Source organism: Salmo salar, chromosome ssa20 (assembly GCF_905237065.1).
Source record: "Salmo salar chromosome ssa20, Ssal_v3.1, whole genome shotgun sequence".
In the NCBI taxonomy this organism is placed as follows: domain Eukaryota; kingdom Metazoa; phylum Chordata; class Actinopteri; order Salmoniformes; family Salmonidae; genus Salmo; species Salmo salar.
The window spans coordinates 83,735,330-83,748,268 of NC_059461.1; the positions used below are offsets into that span (position 1 = coordinate 83,735,330).

At 40.5% G+C, this 12,939-nt stretch overlaps 1 non-coding gene across 1 annotated transcript; it reads left to right on the forward strand.

Annotated features, from left to right (window-relative positions):
* Window positions 1–9,473: 9,473 nt before the first annotated feature.
* On the forward strand, window positions 9,474–9,547 carry trnae-uuc (transfer RNA glutamic acid (anticodon UUC)). Its single transcript has one exon. It is a non-coding gene; the product is annotated as a tRNA-Glu (tRNA).
* Window positions 9,548–12,939: the final 3,392 nt, after the last annotated feature.

Below are 12,939 nucleotides of genomic sequence, written 5' to 3' on the forward strand. Positions count from 1 at the left end.
AACAAAAGTGACAAACTATAAAAATGAACAGTAAACATTACTCATAGAAAAGTTAGAAAAAATTTCAAATGTCACATTATATCATATTATTATATGCAGTTTTTTAAACAATGAGCAAATAGTTAAGGTACAAAAGGGAAAATAAATAAACATAAATACGGGGTTCTATTTACAATGGTGTTTGTTCTTCACTGGTTGTCCATTTCTTGGTCTCAAATTTCGCTGCAGTGATGGCACCCAGTAGATATAGGAGATTATCAAAATTAGATTTGTTTTCAAATTCTTTGTGGATCTGTGTAATCTGAGGGAAGTATGAGTATCGAATATGAAAAAGATGGCGATGGAGAGAGATAACAGCAAGAGAACAACGGAAGAGGGAGAGAGATAACAGCAAGAGAACAACGGAAGAGGGAGAGAGATAACAGCAATAGAACAACAGAAGAGGGAGAGACGCAACAGCAAGATAACAATGGAAGAGGGAGAGAGGCAACAGCAAGAGAACAACAGAAGAGGGAGAGAGATAACAGCAAGAGAACAACGGAAGAGGGAGAGAGATAACAGCAAGAGAACAACGGAAGAGGGAGAGAGATAACAGCAAGAGAACAACGGAAGAGGGAGAGAGATAACAGAAAGGTGTGGAGAGAAACTACTCAAAAAAAGAGATGCCTCGGTGTTATGACCAAAGGTCTAATGGTGGCCCATAAAGTCCCCCCATCAGTTTACATTTTTCAAGGAAGACTGTTGTGGTCTGCGATTGAGGTCAGACGACAAATGTGTTGAGCTGGAAAATGATCTATCTGCTAACCGCACACACACACTGGCACGCACAAATGGGTGCACACACACACACACACACACACACACACACACACACACACACACACACACACACACACACACAGACACAGAGAGACACACACACACGCAGACACACACACACACAGACAGACACACAGGGACCACACACACACACACACACACACACACACACACACACACACACACACACACACACACACACACACACACACACACACACACACACACACACTTGTCCAGGCATTGGTCTAATAGACAATAAGTGTGTTTCTGCAGTTTAAAAACAGGAATCAACCTGGCCCAAGTATGCCATAGGGAGTCTTAGGAAGACAGAAACGCACGTACATCTAATAAGGTGAATCACAGCTTTCAGTGTCTGGCTGTTGGCTGGGACGCAGATAAATATCCCTGAGAGGCATGGCAATGACTACATTATCATTTTCACCAATTTTCTGAGTATTCAGGATGTCTTTTTTTGTTAGAAGGAATCAATTTCAAACGTTCTAACGGTTAGAATTTAAACTGTCTTCATTTGGACTGAGGATGGATTATTACTACGGTACTTGATATTATGTAATGATGTCCTAACATTACATTATAAGCTTATAAAGTTAAATGTCTTTCCATCTAGCATTCTCTGCCCTCTCTATTCTACTTCTCCCATTCCTGTCATTCTTCTCCCTTTCTCTCTCTTCAGCATCCTGGTCTCAGCGATATATTCATATCTGCTCTGCTGCCAAACAGGCCTCACAAATGCTTATATAATGTCTGGCTAATTATCCATAATTAAGAAGACCTGGTCGACTGAGGTACACCAGTGTTTATGTTGTGTCATCTCTCTCCTCCTTCTTCATCCCCCTATCTCTCTCTCTCTGTCTCTCTCTCTCTCTTCTATCACAGTCTCTCAGTCTCTCTCTCTCTCCTCTATCATAGTCTCTCTCTCCTATCACTCTCTCTTTCTCTCTCTCTCTTTTATCACAGTCTCTCTCTCCTATCACTCTCTCTTTCTTTTATCACAGTCTCTCTCTCTTCTACCACAGTCTCCACCTCTCTCCTATCACACTCTCTCTCTTCTACCAGTCTCTCTCTCTCTCTCTCCTATCAGTCTCTCTCTTTCTCCTATCAGTCTCTCTCTCTCTCTCTCTCTCTCTCTCTCACTATCTCTCTCTCTCACTATCACAGTCCCCTCTCTCTCTCTTCTATCACAGTCTCCTCTCTCTCTCTTTCTCTTCTATCAGTCTCCTCTCGCTTTCTCTCTCTCTCTCTCTCTCTCTCTCTCCCTCGGTCTCTCTCTCTCTCACTATCTCTCTCTCTCACTATCACTGTCCCCTCTCTCTCTCTCTCTTCTATCACAGTCTCCTCTCTCTCTCTTTCTCTTCAATCACAGTCTCCTCTCTCTCTCTCCTATCTCAGTATTTCTTCCATCCTTCTTCCTGTGCATCTATTTATCCCTTTATCTGCCTTCTCAACACTGTTTGTGAGACAGGACCCAGTCATCTGTTTGCTACAGCATGGTCTGTTTATATTGTGGCCATTACTAACAGGTCAATTAATTTGATCGATAAGCTAGAGGAGTCACTCCCTCTGGTGATACTGAGTGTGAGTACATGTGTGTGTGTGTGAGAGAGAGAGAGAGAGAGAGAGAGAGAGAGAGAGAGAGAGAGAGAGAGAGAGAGAGAGAGAGAGAGAGAGAGAGAGAGAGAGAGAGAGAGAGAGAGAGAGAGAGAGAGAGAGAGAGAGAGAGAGAGAGAGAGAGAGAGAGAGAGAGAGAGAGATGCAGAGAGAGAGAGAGGCAGAATGTGTGCTCACATTTGTTTGCTTGCATTGTTGTATCCCTAGCTGTTTATGTTTCGGTGTGCATCTACTGTATGCATGTAGATTACCTTATGTGTTTGCCTGTGTTCTTGTCTGTGTGTGTGTGTGTGTGTGTGTGTGTGTGTGTGTGTGTGTGTGTGTGTGTGTGTGTGTGTGTGTGTGTGCGAGCGTGTGGACGTGTTTAACTATTCTTGTGGGGAATAGTGAACAATCAAAAATGTAAACCAACTGGGGACATTTTGCTAGTCCCCACGAGGTCAAATGCAATTTCTAGGGGGTTTATGGTTAAGGTTAGAATTAGTGTTTGGGTTAGAATTAGGTTAAAGGTTAGAGTTAGGAACTAGGGTTTGTTTTATGGTTAGGGTTAGAATTAGGTTAACGGTTAGAGTTAGGAACTAGGGTTTGTTTTATGGTTAGAGTTAGAATTAAGAGGGTTTCTGTTTATGCTGGTATCAAACCTTGGGGTGCACTGGCCTATTTCAACTTTCTACCCTGTTACTATATTGTACATCAGACCAGTCTGGAGAAGGTGAGAGAACATGAAAGTCCGAGAGCTCTGAGGGGTCACCCATGACAGTTCAACAACAAGAGGAACACAATTATTGATAAAGTGCTGAGGTTAAAAAAAAAGGGTAATTTTAAATCAAATTTTAAGTGATAAAATCATACTGAAACATTCAAACTGGATCAATTAAATGAATAGACAAATAATTTAATAAATAAGTAAGTACATCATTGGAAATCCCACCAAGGGATGACAGGATTAAGTGCTACAAAGATAAGTTATGTGTTAAAGTGTTTGAAATAATAAAATTAAATGTCAAATATAAAAAAGACAAAACCAGACTGAACAAATAAATACATCATTTTTTATTGACCTTACTCCTCGTGTTGGTGGCTCCTCCAGCTCGCTTAATTAGGCCCTCACTAACTCCCACTGTCAATGCTTTATAATACTTTTTTCCATTCATACCAAGGGGAGCCAAGGTCTTAAGTTTTGCTATCCACCTGGATTCAGCTGCTCTACTCTGGCCTATGGTCCAGGAGGCTGTCAGCTCTGGACTGGTGATGCGGAGGGAGGTTGTAGGGTGGTTTTGAGAGGGTTTTACCAGGTGTGTTTGTAATATGTTATTTCTTTTCAATTGTGTAGAGGTGCTGTTTGAGGCATGTCAAGACTGTGTGGCTGGTTTCTCCTATATAAATCTTGTGACATAATGGGCATGTTATGGCATAGACAATGTTGGTGCTCTGAATGGTCATGAGTTGTGGGTTAGGACTGGAGGTTTGTGCATGTGGATTTTGAATGTGTGGGACTTGTCTATAGTACTGTTGTTCAATAGGTGGTTTGGGAGTGGGTTTATTGGAAAATGTTGCATAGACTATGAGATCGCTTAGGTTGGGGTTTCTGCAGAAAGCTGATATAGGTCTAAATTCCAGGAGTGGGGAAATGTATGTTGTGTTTGGGTGAAAGTGGCTTTGAGTCTGGAATGAAGGAGTCTGTTTATGTCTGAGAAGGTGCCGATGAGGGGTATAATCTGGGGTTCTGAGAAAGGTCTGAGGGTGGAGGACAGGAATAGGATGAGGGGGATATGGATTTGGACCCAGAATCAGGAAACTGTTTAAGAATAGGTGTGGGCTGTTCACCCAGGCCAGGAGTCAGGTAAGGAGTCAGTTCTGCAGATAAAGGTTAGGGTTAGGGTTAGGGGGATCAATCATTCTGTTCTGGGTAAGGCCTGTCAGTGTGTTAGGGTTAGGGGGATCAATCATTCTGTTCTGGGTAAGGCCTGTCAGTGTGTTAGGGTTAGGGGGATCAATCATTCTGTTCTGGGTAAGGCCTGTCAGTGTGTTAGGGTTAGGGGGATCAATCATTCTGTTCTGGGTAAGGCCTGTCAGTGTGTTAGGGTTAGGGGGATCAATCATTCTGTTCTGGGTAAGGCCTGTCAGTGTGTTAGGGTTAGGGGGATCAATCATTCTGTTCTGGGTAAGGCCTGTCAGTGTGTTAGGGTTAGGGGGATCAATCATTCTGTTCTGGGTAAGGCCTGTCAGTGTGTTAGGGTTAGGGGGATCAATCATTCTGTTCTGGGTAAGGCCTGTCAGTGTGTTAGGGTTAGGGGATCAATCATTCTGTTCTGGGTAAGGCCTGTCAGTGTGTTAGGGTTAGGGGGATCAATCATTCTGTTCTGGGTAAGGCCTGTCAGTGTGTTAGGGTTAGGGGATCAATCATTCTGTTCTGGGTAAGGCCTGTCAGTGTGTTAGGGTTAGGGGATCAATCATTCTGTTCTGGGTAAGGCCTGTCAGTGTGTTAGGGTTAGGGGATCAATCATTCTGTTCTGGGTAAGGCCTATCAGTGTGTTAGGGTTAGGGGATCAATCATTCTGTTCTGGGTAAGGCCTGTCAGTGTGTTAGGGTTAGGGGATCAATCATTCTGTTCTGGGTAAGGCCTGTCAGTGTGTTTTCCTTCATGTACCTCAATGACCACATTGAGTATCCTCTCTTCCCCAATGCACTAAAGAGGATCTGTGTGGCTGAATGAAAGTCTTTCTGTTGTGTTCATAGTCTATGGAATCAAATTAGTTGTTATTTGACAATGCCAGTGAATGTATGTTTTCGGTGAGAACTAGACTTTTGGAGTAGGGCGTGTTTGTCTGTGTCCTTGAAATAACATTTTTGTTTGTAAAGAGACTATGTGTGTGTCAGTATCTGGAAAAAAAATGTCTTGTGTCCAAGAAGTTGATTGTATGTGGGTGGATGACATGTTTAAGTGTAATGGTTGGATGATGATTATTGAGTATTTCAATGAATGTTGTGAAATGTACCAAATCACACCCCGAAGATCTCATCCAGGTATCGTCTATAAAACATGGGACGCAATGGGCATTTAGCCAAGGCTGTCAACTCCCAGTCTGCCATATAAATATTAGCATAGGCCAGTGAGAACTTTTTACCCATCGCAGTCCAATGAATCTATAGGAAGTGTTTGTTATTATATGTGAAATCATTGTTTCTTAAGCCAAGTTCTAGAAGCTGTAGGAGGTGTGAGTCTGGTCTATGTGGATCTGGATATCTCCTGAGTGCCGATTCCACTGCGGCCTGACAAGATATCTATGTTGGTGTAGAGACAATCAATATATATATATTGAATAGGTATGCATGTGCTGGGACTGGAAGGGTGTGAAGTGTGTCTATGAAATGATATGTGTCCTTAATAAGGGAGCCAGGGTGCCATTGTGAGATGGGATTCAAATAAAATAAAATAAAATTGTTTTTGTCACATGCGCCGAATACAACAGGTATAGTAGACCTTACAGTGAAATGCTTACTTACAAGCCTTTAACCAGCAATGCAGTTTTAAGAAAAAGAAGTGTTGAGTAAAAAATAGATAATAAAAAAATTAAAGTAAAAATAATTAAAGAGTAGCAGTAAAATAACAATAGCTAGGCTTTATACAGGGGTACCGGTACCGAGTCAATGTGTGGGGGCACCTGTTAGTCGAGGTAATTGAGGTAATATGTACATATGTACATATTAGGAGAAAGTAGTCAATGAATTCAGCTGCTGGCGAGGACATACTCCCACAGTCTGACACAATAGGTCTTCCTTTCGGGACCTCAAAAGGGACTGTCCAGGTATCTGGTGCTTGATGGATTTTAGGGAGGAGATCGAAGAGTCTATTTCTGGGTAAGTCTGATCTGTCTAGATATTTCCTTTTGTCTATGTGTCTATGTATTTCTTTCTATAGAGGTCTGATATTATCTGTCAGATTAAAATTTTTTGTCTGGATCTGTGTCAAAGCAGGGATAGGAGTGTAGTGTTGTGTGTTAGAGAGTTGGCGGTGGGCGGTGGGCTTCAAAGAGGTACTGTTGGTTGTCTATAATAATTATCTTTGAGCCTTTGTCTGCTGGTTTTATGGCTATATGTTTGTGTTTTCTTAATTTAGCTATTGCTTGTCTTTCTTTTAGTGTGATGTTCTGTTGTCAGGTTATGATGGAGGTATGGAATTCTCTGATGATTTGTGTGTTGGCTTCTTAATGAGTTTCCTAATGGGTGCTGATATTGTCTATAAGTTGGGTTCCCATCTGTATGTGAATGGTAGGGTTCGGTAGTCAGATGTATAATCAAAGTGGTCCAATAGTTTGAGTTCTATGGCACCTGTGCATGTCCCTCTCTCTGGGATAAACAGTGTTGGTCATCATGTTAGTTTAATAAAATATTAGACTGTGAGTTATGTTAATGTTTTTTCTCCATTTGATGATAAATCTGTTGGACTGTAGTTTACTATTGCATAATGATGAATATATGATGCATGTATTTTTGATTATATTATGACTATGAATATGAAATGTGTGTGTGGTTCTGTTGCAGGCATACCATTTATGACTTCACTTAAATGTAAAAAATTATAAATAGAGCTATGCACGTCGCATATAATTAGGTGAACAATAATGTGTGTGTGCGTGTGTGCGTGCGTGTGTGGTGTTATCTATTTAATTGTCCCATGTCACAACATAGTACCTTGAAGCAGCAGCCTGTCCTTGAATAGCTTGGTAAAGTGCATAGTAAATATAGCATAGCAAACTGCATAGTAAAGTAAATATAGCGTAGCAAACTGCATTGTAAAGTAAATATAGCATAGCTAACTGCATAGTAAAGTAAATATAGCATAGCAAACTGCATAGTAAAGTAAATATAGCATAGCAAACTGCATATTAAAGTAAATATAGCATAGCAAACTGCATATTAAAGTAAATATAGCATAGCAAACTGCATAGTAAAGTAAATATAGCATAGCAAACTGCATAATAAAGTAAATATAGCATAGCAAACTGCATAGTAAAGTAAATTTAGCATAGCAAACTGCATATTAAAGTAAATATAGCATAGCAAACTGCATATTAAAGTAAATTTAGCATCGCAAACTGCATATTAAAGTAAATATAGCATAGCAAACTGCATAGTAAAGTAAATATAGCATAGCCTATTGACCAGGTTAGCAGTTAGCTTGCGTAGCTTCTCGCAGTAAAGTCACCTTCCCTCTAACAGTCACACCCTGGGTTAGGTACTTGTGTGTTAGCAGGTTGTTTTTAATAAACATGGTAGAGTCCTGCATCCTTCATAAACAGCGGTAATCAGTAAACAGGTTAATGTTGTCTTACTGTGTTTTAATCAAACACATACAGCTGGAACACATGACTAAGCACATGTCACATGTTTACTGCCAACTACACAGAAACATGATCATAACAAAAACCATTAGTCCCTGCTACTCAGTACAGGACGAATACACCACTTCATAACTGACTCTAATCACCTACATTATATGAGATATGTGTGTGTGTGTGTGTTAGTATGTTTTTGTGTTTGTGTGTATATATGAACTGTATTAAATGATCTCCTGTAAAACACACAATTTAATTAAGGTTACACAGCAGAACAGCAAGTCTGACAGAGTGAGAGATAGAGAGAGCGAGACAAAAACAAACAAACATACCAAAACAAAGACAAAGTCTTCTCATGCTTTGTTGATTTCAACAAATCTTTTGACTCAATTTGGCATGAGGGTCTGCTCCACAAATTCATGGAAAGCGGTGTTGGGGGAAAAACATACAATATTAAAAAATCCATGTACACAAACAACATGTGTGCGGTTAAAATTGGCAAAAAACATACACATTTCTTTCCACAGGGCCGTGTGGTGAGACAGGGATGCAGCTTAAGCACTTCCCTCTTCAACATATATATCAATGAACTGACGAGGGCACTAGAACAGTCTGCAGCACCCAGCCTCCCCCTACTAAAATCTGAAGTCAAATGTCTACCGTTTGCTGATGATCTGGTGATTCTGTCACCAACCAAGGAGGGCCTACAGCAGCACCTAGATCTTCTGCACAGGTTCTGTCAGACCTGGGCCCAAACAGTAAATCTCAGTAAGACAAAAATAATGGTGTTCCAAAAAAGGTCCAGTTGCCAGGACCAGAATTACAAATTCCATCTAGACACCGTTACCCTGGAGCACACAAAAAACTATACATACCTCTGCCTAAACATCAGCACCACAGGTAACTTCCACAGAGCTGTGAACGAGCTGAGAGACAAGGCAAGAAGGGCCTTCTATGCCATCAAAAGGAACATAAGATTAGGATCTGGCTAAAAATACTTAAATCAGTTATAGAACCCATTGCCCTTTATGGATATGAGGTCTGGTGTCCGCTCACCAACCAAGAATTCACAAAATGGGACTAACACCAAATTAAGACTCTGCATGCAGACTTCTGAGAAAAGAAAACTTTGTGTACAACGTAAAACACCAAATAACACATGCAGAGCAGAATTAGGCTGATACCCGCTAATTATCAAAATCCAGAAAAGAGCCGTTAAATTCTACAACCACCTAAAAGGAAGCAATTCCCAAACCTTCCATAACAAAGCCATAACCTACAGAGAGATGAACCTGGAGAAGAGTCCCCAAAGCAAGCTGGTCCTGGGGCTCAGTTCACAAACACAAACATACCCCATAGAGCCACAGGAAAGCAACACAATTAGACTCAACTAAATCATGAGAAAACAAAAAGATAATTACTTGACACATGGGAAATAATTAACTTAAAAACAGAGCAAACCAGAATGATATTTGGCCCTAAACAGAGAGTACAAAGTGACAGAATGCCTGACCACTGTGACTGACCCACATTTAAGGAAAGCTTTGACTATGTGCAGACTCAGTGAGCATAGCCTTGCTATTGAGAGAGGCTGCCTTTTAGCCGCCTTTTGGAACTTTGTATTGTTTATTTCACTTTTGTTTCCTATCTACTTCACTTGCTTTAGAAATGTTAACATTGCCCGTCCCATGTGGCTCAGTTGGAAGAGCATGGTGTTTTCAACGCCAAGGTTGTGGGTTAGATTCCCACAGGGGACCAGTACGGGAAAAAAAAGATGTATAAAATGTATGCATTCACTACTATAAGTCGCTCTGGATAAGAGCATCTGCTAAATGACAAAAAAATGTAAAATGTAACATATGTTTTCCAGGCCAATTAAACACTTACAATGAAATTTCAATTGAATATTGAGAGAGAGAGAGAGAGAGAGAGAGAGAGAGAGAGAGGTCAGAGATGTGTGGACTTCGCATGTGGTAAAGTATAAAGTAACTATTCCTCACTCTTATTTTCTTCTCTCTGCAGTTCGTCCTCACCCCCGAGTCAGGCCAGTGTGATATGTGACTGCTCAGCATGTTTGTGTCTCCGTGTGTGTGTGTGTGTGTGTGTGTGTGTGTGTGTGTGTGTGTGTGTGTGTGTGTGTTAGTGTGCGTACGTGTGTGTTATTAATTTGCGTTAGGTAGTGCATTTATACATTTATCATTCAGTTCACAGACATTATCGTTGAGTTCACAGACATTATCCTCTTACATCTAGACGTTCCGCTAGCGGAACACCTGCTCCATTATCCAATGATGGGCGTGGCGCGAAATACAAACTCCTCTAAAATACAAAAACTTCCATTTTTCAAACATATGACTATTTCACAGCATTTTAAAGATAAGACTCTCCTTTATCTAACCACACTGTCCGATTTCAAAAAGGCTTTACAACGAAAGCAAAACATTAGATTATGTCAGCAGAGTACCAAGCCAGAAATAATCAGGCACCCATTTTTCAAGCTAGCATATAATGTCACAAAAACCTAGAAGACAGCTAAATGCAACACTAACCTTTGATGATCTTCATCAGATGACAACCCTAGGACATTATGTTATACAATACATGCATGTTTTGTTCAATCAAGTTCATATTTATATCAAAAACCAGCTTTTTACATTAGCATGTGACGTTCAGAACTAGCATACCCCCCCGCAAACTTCCGGGGAATTCGCTAACATTTTACTAAATTACTCACGATAAACGTTCACAAAAAGCATAACAATTATTTTAAGAATTATAGATACAGACCTCCTCTATGCACTCGATATGTCCGATTTTAAAATAGCTTTTTGGTGAAAGCACATTTTGCAATATTCTAAGTACATAGCCCAGGCATCACGGGCTAGCTATTTAGACACCCGGCAAGTTTAGCACTCACCATAATCAGATTTACTATTATAAAAGTTTGATTACCTTTTGTTGTCTTCGTCAGAATGCACTCCCAGGACTGCTACTTCAATAACAAATGTTGGTTTGGTCCAAAATAATCCATCGTTATATCCGAATAGCGGCGTTTTGTTCGTGCGTCCCAGACACTATCTGAAATGGTAAATCAGGGTCGTGCGCATGGCGCAATTCGTGACAAAAAAAATCTAAATATTCCATTACCGTACTTCGAAGCATGTCAACCGCTGTTTAAAATCCATTTTTATGCCATTTTTCTCGTAAAAAAAGCGATAATATTCCGACCAGGAATCTCCTTTTAGCTAAACTGAGGAAAGTAAACAAAGCTTTCGGTCGATGCGGGCACGAGCCTGAGTCTCACAGTACTGTAACCAGCCACTACCCAAACGCGCTACTTTGTTTCAGCCAGAGCCTGCAAAGCCACGATTCAGCTTCACACCGCCTTCTGAGACCCTATGGCAGCCGTAGGAAGTGTCACGGGACAGCTAAGATCCTCACTCTTCAATAAACAGAGACAAGAAGAACGACACCTTGTCAGACAGGCCACTTCCTGCCTGAAACCTTGTCAGGTTTTTGCCTGCCAAATGAGTTCTGTTATACTCACAGACACCATTCAAACAGTTTTAGAAACTTTGGAGTGTTTTCTATCCATATGTAATAAGTATATGCATATTCTAGTTACTGGGTAGGAGTGGTAACCAGATTAAATCGGGTATGTTTTTTATCCAGCCGTGAAAATACTGCCCCCTAGCCATAACAGGTTATAGTTCAGTTCACAGACATTATCGTTCAGATCACAGACATTATCATTCAGTTCACAGACATTATCGTTCAGATCACAGACATTATCGTTCAGTTCACCGACATTATCGTTCAGATCACAGACATTATCGTTCAGTACACAGACATTATCGTTCAGTGTGTGTGCGTGTTTCCACAAAGTGAAAACATGTTTTTAGAATTTTTGCAGTTATTGAAAATTAAATATAGAAATATCTAATTTTCATATAGTACCAGTCAAAACGTTGGACACAATTACTCATTCAAGGGTTTTTCTTAATTTATATACTATTTTCTACATTGAAGAAATAGCGAAGACATCAAAACTATGAAATAACACATACGGAATCATGCAGTAACCCAAAAAGTGGTAAACAAAAAAATATACAGTTGAAGTCGGAAGTTCACAAATACTTAGCTTGGAGTCATTAAAACTTGTTTTTCAACCACTCCACAAATGTCTTGTTAACAGACTAGAGTTTTGGCAAGTCGGTTAGTACATCTACTTTGTGCATGACACAAGTAATTTTTCCAACAATTGTGAAAGAATCTGTCTGTAGACAGATTCTTTCACTTATAATTCACTGTTTCACAATTCCAGTTGTTCACAAGTTTACATACACTAAGTTGACTGTGCCTTTAAACAGCTTGTAAAATTCAAGAAAATGATGTCATGGCTTTAGAAGCTTCTGATAGGCTATTGGACATCATTTGAGTCAATTGGAGGTGTACCTGTGGATGTGTTTTAAGGCCTACCTTCAAACTCAGTGCCTCCATGATTGACATCATGGAAAAATCAAAAGAAATTAGCCATGACCTCCGAAAACAAATTGTAGACCTACACAAGTCTGGTTCATCCTTGGGAGCAATTTCCAAACGCCTGAAGGTATCAAGTTCATCTGTACAAGCAATAGAAAGTATAAACACCATGGGACCACGCAGCCGCCATACTGATCAGGGAGGAGACGCGTTCTGTCTCCTAGAGATGAACATACTTTGGTGCGAAAAGTGCAAATCAATCCCAGAACAACAGCAAAGGACCTTGTGAAGATGCTGGAGGAAACAGGTACAAAAGTATCTATTTCCACAGTAAAATTAGTCCTATGAAAGGCCGCTCAGCAAGGAAGAAGCCGCTGCTCCAAAACCACCATAAAAAAGCCACCCTTTGCCTTGATGAAAGCTTTGCACACTCTTGGCATTCTCTCAACCAGCTTTGCCTGGACGGCTTTTCCAATAGGCATGAAGGAGTTCCCACATATGCTGAGCAGTTGTTTGCTGCTTTTCCTTCAATCTGCGGTCCAACTCATCCTAAACCATCTCAATTGGGTTGAAGTCGGCTTATTGTTGAGGCCAGGTCATTTAATGCAGCACTCCATCACTCCTTTTTTGTCAAATAACCTTTACACAGCCTGGAGGTGTGTTGGGT